Source organism: Monodelphis domestica, chromosome 2, assembly GCF_027887165.1.
Source record: "Monodelphis domestica isolate mMonDom1 chromosome 2, mMonDom1.pri, whole genome shotgun sequence".
NCBI lineage: Eukaryota > Metazoa > Chordata > Mammalia > Didelphimorphia > Didelphidae > Monodelphis > Monodelphis domestica.
In genome coordinates, this window is record NC_077228.1 from 231,218,486 (window position 1) to 231,228,849 (window position 10,364).

Sequence of the window (10,364 nt, forward strand, 5' to 3'; positions counted from 1 at the left end):
TTGAAAACATCAGGTATAAGCCATTAATCAGTGTTCCTTTGTGATGCAATTCAGATTGATAAACAAATGTTCAGCATTGTGCTGGGTACTGCAGACTTGAAGACAAGAAAGAAATATTCCCTGCCTTCAGATAGCTTGTATTCTACTGAGAAGGCAAGACCACATATGCAGATAAAATAATAAAATACAAATGAGGAGAGCGCTCACAAAGGGGATTAGGAGTGTGTGTGTGTGTGTGTGTGTGTGTCTGTGTCTGTGTCTGTGTCTGCGTGTCTGTGTGTCTGTGTGTGTGTGTGTGTGTGTGAGGTGGTACCTGGGCTGCCAGGGAATTTATGTAGTAACAGTGAACAGGGAGTATAGTTACTGGTCCTTCATTCATGTCAGGCCCACTGTGTCCCCACCAGCTCTTTCCTGGGGCCCTTTTCCCTGTTCTGTCTATACTTGGTGGTCTCACCAGCTCTCACAGAATCAGTTATCAGGCCACTGATGCTAGCTTTCTTTCTCCATTGAGGCTTCTAGCTCTTCTTTTCTCCTTAATCAAAAGCAGACAGTCAGAGGAGAACCTTTCTAATTTCCTTATACTATATCCCCCTCCATCTCCTCCAAATTTTCCATATGTCCCCATGGCATCACAAAATCAATGTCTAACATTACCTTTTCCCCAACCTTCTCTCTCTTATTACTGTTGAGGTCACTACCTTTCTCTGTCACTCAGACTCAAAACTTCTTGTCATCCTCTATTCTCATTCATAACACCACCCAAGTTCAATACCTCCTCATTCCTTGACTGTATTATTACAATTGGGGCAGCTAAGTGGCTGAGTGGATAGAGATCAGTCCTGGAGACGGGAGATCCTGGACTCAAATGGGGCCTCAGACACATCCCAGGGCAAGTCAGTGTGAAGATTAAATTTACCTCTCCCCTGATTGTGAAAATGAAAATAATTAACTTTCCCCTGATTGTGAAGATTAAATTGTAACCCCTGCCTATTTTTAGATTTAATCACCAAAAGTGTAAACACCCTACTTAAAGTTGAGTGGGAAGATCTATCCATTTTTAGATTTAATCACCAAAAGTATAAACACCCCATTCACACTTGAGTAGGGGAGGTCTGTGACCCATGTGTGTGATAGTGGGTGACGAATCAGAATCAACTGCCTCATGGGTAGTCCTAAAGCAGGACTTCAACTGTGATTGGTAGACACATAGGCACAGGAAGTAACACAAGAGAAAGTATCTTTAAAAGGGAGTGACAACTTCCTGAGGAGTTCTATCTGACAGTTCTTCATGCTTTGGAATTGAGGTTGGTGGAGAATCTGTGGACCCAAGATGTGATGAGTGAAAGTGAGTGAAAGTGACTCCTTTCCTATAGGATTTTCTGAAGAGACTAGCCTCTTGAGAGAGACTTTCCCAGGTCCTCTGCCTTGCTGAGGCCTAAGAACTAACTCCCTGCCTGGGTTAAGCCAGGGGCTGGGAGTAAATTACTTAGTGCTTAGGCTAGATAGCTTATCCTGTTTTCTCTCTGATTTTCTTCCTTCACTCTATATTTTGTAAATAAATTAATTTCCTGGCAACCCTATTTTAAATATAATCTAGTCCAACCTTTTTTAAATAAACCCCTTTCCCCCCTTACATCACTTAACCCCCATTGCTTAGCCCTTACCATGCTTCTGCTTTGGAACTGATATTTAGTGTCAATTCTAAGATGGTAAGGGTTTAAAAAACAAAATAAAATAATAGCTTTTATATTAGTCTCCCTATCTCAAGTCTTTCCCCTTCATCCTTCAGTTGCCAAAGAGATTTTCCTAAATTGTAGATCTGACCTTGCCATTCTCAACTCCAAGGGCTCCTTATTACCTCTAAAAGAAAAAATAAAAATATTTAATATTTTCTTAATATGGCCCTTTCCTATTTTTCAAGTTTTTCTTTTTAAAAGCTTTTGCAAAAATGGTTATTTATTGAGAAGATAAAAGAACAGAAATTCAAACATATCTTCCTAAATCAGGGACGCCCCACACCACTACCACCATTATCACCTCAGGTCCTGGGAGGAGCTGGCTCACTAGAACTGGCTACTTCAAAGTATTTGTCCCACCAATATCACTTCCAAATGTAGTATAGTTGATGAATGAAGTCCCTTCCAGAAACTAGTGTCTTGGTGTCAGGCCTTTGCTGAGCTGTGTCTAGTAAGTCGTTTTGAGGCTTTACTCCTCATTGGGCTTGGCTGCATACATACATTTGCATACATATGTCCCAGTTCCTGGATCTCTAATGTTCTCCTGACCTTTTGAAGCTCAGAAAGTTGTAACCTGGTCTGGTCAATGTCACTTCAGGCAGGAAAGAATAGACATGACAGAGACAGAGATAACAGCTTGGCTTCATGTTGACCAGATTGTGTAAGTAGACAGACCACTGATGCTAGTTTTCTCTCTCCATTGAGGCTTCTAGCTTTAACTTGCCTCTTTAATTGAAGCCAGCCAGGCAGGAAAGAGCTTTTCTAGTTTTCTATATACTATATTCCCCTCCATTTAATCCATAATCTGGCCACACTGGCCTACTTCTGTTCCTCACACGTGTTATATTCCATCTCTCATCTCTGTGCCTTGGCACTGTTGTCCCCCATGCCTAGAATGCTCCCTCTTCTCACCTTCCCCTCTTAGCTTCTTTGGCTTCCTTCAAGTCTCAGCTCAAATCCCACTTTCTGCAGAAGGTTCTTCCCTGTCCTCTCAGCTGTTAGTGCCTTCCCTTCTTAGATTGCCCTGCATTCACTTTGCATATATCTTGTATATCTACATAATGTTTCCACCTATCAATATGTGAGCTCCTTGAGAAAAGGAACTTTTTGGGAAACCTATCTTTGAATCTGGTGCTGAGCATAGTGCTTGGTATATGGTAAATACTTAAATGCTTTGGGATTGACTGATTCTAAGCAAAGGAATGATAAAAGAAAGTTATAGAGATTGGAGTTGGGATATTAAGCTCAGTGAACAGCATAGGCCATTTTGACTAGAATGGAGAATGGGAGTGAATGGGAGTAATATGAAATGTTTGGGAAGGTAGGTGGGAGCCAGATGATAGAGGGTTGTATTTTACCCTAGAGACAGCAGGAAGCCAGTAAAGATTTTTGATCAGGAGAATAATGTGTGGAATTAGTCTTATTTTTTCAAATATTTTAGCTATGTCATAGATGGATTAGGGAGAGGAGAGAACTGAAACTGGAAACAGAACAGATCAATTAGTTGCCTAGTCCAAGTCAGAGGTGATGAATACCTGAGTCTAATCAACAAGACAATAAATAAGGGAACAATAAAGAATTATTCCAAAATTGTGAGAGCAAGGGGCTAAAAGGATGGTGGTAATGGTGGAAATGGAAATATTTCAAGGAGACATTGGATTTTGGGAGAATATGTAATTTGAGGTTGAGATGCCTATGGCTCATTGGGAACCATGCACAGAATGGTAAGAAGAGGATCTAGGAATAAAGAGATTCATGCATAATTACTGGGTAGGAGGTAGATGATGATCCAATGAAGGTCAGTGAGGAGGAAAGGGGAAGAATCAAAAGAAAGTACAGTAGTATCAGTAAAACTAAGGGAGAGCAGAAGGCAATTGCTTGAAAGCACAATGGAACTAAGTGATAATCTTAGATGAGTGGAGGAGACTTGAGCATATTTTTAGGTAATAGAGGAGCCAGCTGAAAAAGAGTAGAAGAGGGCGAGGGAGAGAGGGAGAAGGGGAAAGACAAAAACAGAGAGAGAAGGAGGAAAGGAAAGAGGGAGAGATGGAGTGGAGGGAAGGAGGAGAGAAAAGGAAAAACAGAGGAAATGATATGGAGGGAGAAAGAGGAAAGAAGATGGAAAGGGGAGAGGGAAAGAGAGAAAGGGAGAGAAAAGGAGACAGAGAAAGATGAAAGGGATACATTTCCAGAGAAGATAGAACGGGATGATATTAAAGGCATGAGGAAAAAGCAAGCATAAAGGACACTTCTTTCTGAGAGACTAAAGAGGAATAGAAATGATGGGACCATGTATAGAGATTTTTTTTTGATGCAGAATAGATAAAAGGGAACTCCTAAAGGATAGAATCCATTCAAGAAAATTAAAATAAGGTGAAATAGGTAACTGGAATAATTTGGGAAACATTTGAATGACCTTAAATAGCTCCTTAATGGTCCTGGCCCCACACTTTCCATTCCATCCCACACATTTTGCTTGAAAACATTTGTCTTGAATCAAAATGAGAGGTGACTGACCAAGAACTGGGCTTTAAATTCAAATTCAAGATCCTTCTCTTCCCTGCTGTGTGACTTGGGCTATATGTCAATCTTTCAGTCCCAGGTTCTTGCTCTCTAAAAGAATAACCTTGCTGACCCTATCTACACCCTAGGGTGTGGAGGATCATTATCTCTATGGGTAAAAAGTGCTTTATAAATCTAGTTAGTATTCATATGCAAACATTCCCAAAACATTATGAATTAAATTTTCTCTAGGACATTCTCTCTACTTTCTTCTATCTGAACCATATTCACTCCTGCCACTCCATAATGAGCTGACAGCTGGCTCCATAGTACATTTACATAGTGGTTTAAGCTTTGCAAAACACTTTACAAATTTTATTCTCACAGCAACCTTGAGAGGTAGGTGCTATTATTTTCCCTATTTTATACATGTGTAAATTGAGACTTAGAGAAATTATGTGACCCTATGTCCCTGCGGGTCCAAGATTTTGTGTTAAAATTTTGTGTTAAAAGTATAATGTGGGGATGCCCTTCAATTGGAGAATGGCTGAACAAATTGTGGTATATGTTGGTGATGGAATACTATTGTGCTAAAAGGAATAATAAAGTAGAGGAATTCCATGGAGACTGGAACAACCTCCAGGAAGTGATGCAGAGCGAAAGGAGCAGAACCAGGAAAACGTACACAGAGACTGATACATTGTGGTACAATCAAAGGTGATGGACTTCTCCATTAGTATCAATGCAATGTCCCTGAACAATCTGCAGGGATCTAAAAAATACTACCCACAAACAGAGGATAAACTGTGGGAATAAAAACACCGATGAAAAGCAACTGCTTGACTACAGGGTTGGAGGAGATAAGACTGAGGAGAGACTCTAAATGAACACTATAATGCAAATTCCAACAACAGGGAAATGGGTTCCAGTCAAGAACACATGTGATAACCAGTGGAATCATGCGCCCTATGGGAGAGGGAAAGGCGGGGGGGGGGGGGGGGGGGAGGGGCAGGGGGGGGAGTGGGAGGAAAAGAAAATGATCTTTGTTTCCAGTGAATAATGTATGAAAACGACCAAATAAAATAATGTTTAAAAATTTAAAAAAAAAGTATAATGTGGGACCTTGAATATTTTTAAATGCTTGAAGGAGAAAAAAAAGGGAGAAGGCGGAGAAAATGGTGATTGTCAAAAATGTATTGGTGCCGGGGCACGGAGCTAGGTGGCTCACTGGATAGAGAACCAGGTTTGGAAATGGGAGGTCCTTGGTTCAATTCTGACCTCAGATACTTCCTAGCTGTGTGATCCTGGGCAACTCAATCCTCATTGCCTACCTCTTACCACTATTCTGCCTTGAAACAGGTACTTAGTATTGATTCTAAGACAGAAAGTAAGGGTTAAAAAAAAAGTGAATTGCGACTCCCTCTAGGTGGGACAGTGGATAAAGATTCTGGATCTGGAGTCAGGAAGATCTGAGTTCAAGTGTAGTCTCAGATACTTCCTAGCTGTGTGACCCTAGGCAAGTCACTTAACTTCTTCCTGCCTTGGTTTCCTCAGCTATAAAATGGGGATAATAATAGCATCTACCTCCCAGGGTTGTTGTGAGGATAAAATAAAATAGTACTTGTAAAATGTTTTGCCAACCTTAAAGCATTAAGTAAATGCTAGCAAGGTAGTGCTTGGGGTATGGAGTTACTGTGATTCAGACAAAAAAAAAAGGTATCGAGAGATTGGCCTGGAGGAAAAACTATGATGTACTGAAGTTCCCAGACAGCTTGTTTGAAAGGAAAAGGGTTTAATAAATGATTTCCCTCAGAACTGGAAATGAATCAAGCTTTTATCTTCAGAGCTTAAAGGGATCTGATTCAAATCAGAAGTAAAGAGAAAGGGAGCTTAGAGTACTGACAGTGGAAATCAGGAAACCTGGGCTTTCATCCCAGCTTTGCCACCCATTACTAGCCGCCTGACCTTGGACAAATCACTTTCCCTTCACTGTGCCTTGGTTTCCTCATCTGTAAAATGAAGGAGTTGGACTGGAGTATTTCTAAAGGCCATTTCAGCCTTAGCATTGTATTGTTTAAATGTAAACTGTGGCCCCAGGCTCTTAATATGCTCTGGACTTTCACTGTCTGATCCTAGAAGCCTGACTCAAGAGAATAAATTTCTCACTTTGGCTTGTTATACTATCACTTCACAATTTATTCCAGAAGCAGGAGCAAGTCCAGTCATCTTCTACCTGTCTTCTGAACAGGGAAAAGTTTAAACAAGGCAAAAGGGAAAAGGCCATGAGAGGGCTATTTGTTGTTCTCCTTTATAAGGAGGCTTTTGTCCAGAACAGCAGCTCCTAGAACAATTAGAAGCTGGCCTCCCTATGCCCAGTCAGTCTCTCATTGTGGGGGCGTGTCTAAGCATTGAAAATGAATCAAGGGGGCAGCCATGTGACTCAGTGGATAGAGAGTGAGACTTAGAGACCGGAAGACTGGAAAAGAAAGGGAGGAAGGAAGAAAAGGAAGAAAGAAAAAGAAAGGAAAGAAGGGAGAAAGAAAGAAAAAGGAAAGAAGAGAGAAAGAAAGAAAAAGGAAGGAAGAAAATGAATCAAGTTTTCTGTGTGCTTTCAAGAAGGCCACAGTAAGCCATGACCACACTCTTCAACTGGTATGTACCACACAAATTCCTCTAACCAAATTACCTCTACCTACCCTGTAATCTCATCCAGTCAATTACAGGATTTGTAAAATTAGGGGGGTGGGATGAGAAGTCTTACATAAGTAAAGAAATTGAAAGGAATTCTTGGGGCTATATTTCCTTCTTCCCCAGTCTGTCTTTCAACCTCATTTTGTTTCTTTGGGGTACTAGTATATGGGGTGGGAGTCAAAGCCATTTCAGTGGTTTTATTTCTATTTCCAGGTAGAAAGAGAGAAACAGGTATTCAGGCTTGGAGGGCTAGGGGGCCTCAACCTATTCAGTAGGTCAGTGGCATTTGGCACCAGACTGGCCAGTGACTCCAGTTATCCAACAGCGTGCTCTGGTGGGGAAAAGATTCATGAGCTTGTCTTGCTTGGGACTCTCCCTGAAAGGATGTTGGATATAGCAAGGATTCTGACTGATTGGTCAGGCCATCTCTTTTGCCTTCTCCCCTTCACTGTCCCATCCCATTTACTCTTAAGTGGGATATTTATAATACAACATAGATCTTCTCTGAGAAGTTCTAATTAGATACTTTGACATACTGGGGAAAGCACTGGATTATGTGGTCAGGGGGCATATAGTTTAATTCCAGATCTACTACTTACTACCTGTGGAACTGTAGGCAAGTCATTAACCTCTCAGTCTCAGTTTTTTCACCTGCGAAATATGGGGCTTGAACTAGGTGACCCCATTTACATCCTCTTATAGCAGAAAGCTATGATTCTATGATTTTTCTGAAACTTGCCCAATGGGGAAGATTGAAATGAACATCCCTGGCCTTGGGGCAATGAGATCTAGATTGATCTAGTGGTTACACTACTAAGAATATATAAACCAGACATTATTGGGGGAAGGGGGGGACCTTCCTGTATAAAAATATTTCCACCTTTGCTTTCTACTTTCTACTACTTGCATTTTCTTCCCATATATCCTTCAAAGGAGTCTCTTAGAGATCTTCCTATGCCCCACTTTGGTACCGATGCAGTTCACAGAGTTGGAAGGGATCCATCTAACCCTCTTATTTGACAAATGAGGAAAAAGGCCAAGTAATTTGCCTTCTTTTCTCCTCTGGACTTCACCTTCTTCATAAATGCAATATAATACAAATGTCTTGTTAAGAAATATCAGAGGGTGGCTCAATGGATTGAAAGCCAGACCAGGGACATCCTGGGACTAGAGTCAGAAAGACTCATTTTCTTGAGTTCAAATATGGCCTCAGATACTTCCCAGCTATGTGACTCTGGGCAAATCACTTAACCCCAATTGCCTAGTCCTTACCATTCTTCTGCCTTGGAACCTATACTTAGTATTGATTCTAAGACAGACGATAAGGGCTTTAAAAAAAAAGAAAGAAAAATATCAGAAATAAAGGCCACAAAATAAATATGGAAAGAGTTGTACAAAGTGAAGCCTATTGAAGAAAATAGAGCCCAAAGCTCAGTATATGTGCTGACAGCATCTTGGCAAGTAATAAAAATAGCAGCAGCAGCAGCAGGACTCAAGTAATATTGTTACTACCTTATTAAAGTTGATATAAACATTAAAAAAACTGTCAATCACAAAAGCTTGTTGTGGTTCCATTGTGTCCAACTCTTTGTGACTCCATTTCCTTGGCAAAGATACCAGAGTGGTTTGTTACTTCTTTCTCCAGCTCATTTTACAAATGAGGAAACTGAGGCAAATTGGATTTGGTGACTTGCCCAGGGTCACATAGTAAGTGCCTGAAGCCAGATTTGAACTCAAGAAAATGAGTTTTTCTGACTCTAGCCCCAATACTCTATCCACTGTGTCACCTAGCTGTTCTTGGCTATATTTCATGTATACTACTTTTTTTTTCTTATTTGCACATTTGATTATGTGTTGAGTATAATTTAAAAAATAGTAATGGCCTGTTTGTGGTTTCTTTCTCCCACACAAAGGTCAGGCTCCTTTCCTGCTTGTTTCTAATAGTCTCCATAGGCAGCACTGCTACTCTAGGGAATAGACTTTACAATTCTCTAGGGAGCCAACGAGAGAGGATGTCTCCTCTTTCTCCTCTCTCTCCATTTGTCTCCTGACTTTATTTTATCTTCCCTCCCTCCAGTTCCCCATGTCCCTCTCTGGCTTTGTCCGTGGCTACCTCCCTCCCTCTCTCTCTCTCCTTGACTTTGCCCCCTCCCTCATTTTTCTTTTTCTTTTCTTCCCTGTCTTTGTCTCTGTCTTTTTCTCTTTTTTTCCCCAGCCTTTTCCACTTCTCTCCTTACTTTGTCTCTTTCCCTCCCTCTGTTTCTCTTTTCCTTTCTCTTCCCTGTCTTTGTCTCTGTCTTTTTTTTCTCCCCAGTCTTTCCCACCCTCCCTCTCTGTCACTGTCTCCCTTTGTTTCTTGCTCTCTTTCTGTTATTTTTCCTATCTGACTGTCAGTTACCTGGCACATTAGGGGTGTGTGTTTGGGTTGTTTGTCCTCTCAGTGTATATGGATTTGAACTCTTTGTGTTTGGAGTGTGTGTGTGTGTGTGTGTGTGTGTGTGTGTGTGTGTGTGTGTTACAGCAGGGTGCAGCCACAGGGAGTTATTGACTCCTCTGGACTCCTTCCCTGCCCTTTTCTGTCCAGCTTAAGTGTAACCTAAGGTGGCACTCAGTCCTTCCCTTATCTGACACTCCACTCTCCTGAAACTCTTCCAGATCAATCTCCTCCCTCCCTGCCCAGCCCTGCCCTCTCCCAACAAGTTCCTGTGTGGCCAGGTCTAGGACAACAGATAAATTGATAAGGGGAAGGAGCTCCTGCTCTGTTAGGGAGACCCACATCCCATGCCATCCTCTGAAAAAAACCAGTCACACAAAATGCCAGCTTCTACAAATTTACACACCAGGTCCACACCCTATACAATTACAATAGCTAGCATTTACATAGCACTTTAAGATTTGCAAAATACTTTACAGGTTAGCTCATTTGATCCTCACAATAAGTGAGGATTAACCCCTTTTTATAAATGGGAAACTGAGACACAAACAAGTTAGATGATTTGTCCAGTCACAACTGGCAAATGTCCAATCCAAGATAGTGTGACACCTAACTGCCAATACAATTGGCATATGGCAAATGGCAAATGGCATAAATATGACCCACTCCAGCACATAATTCCCATCTACACAGGTACTATTATTCTGTCCAAATTCACAGAAGATCACATTCACTGTTTGCATTGCAACTGATCTTATGATGCATGCAAGCAACTGCTCCTTTAGGCTATCTTTCTCCCTCTCTCTCCACCCTCCCCCTCCCCCTCTCCCCTCTTTATCTCCCTTCTTCCCTCCCTCTTTCTCCTCCCTCCCCACCTTTTCTCCCTATCTCACCCTCCCCCTTTCCCTCCTTCTCCCTCTCTATTTTTCCAAAGGACACAGAAGGGAAACTGAGACACAAGGCACCAACATCAGTCTAGCCTGTGATCTCAGAAGTATCAA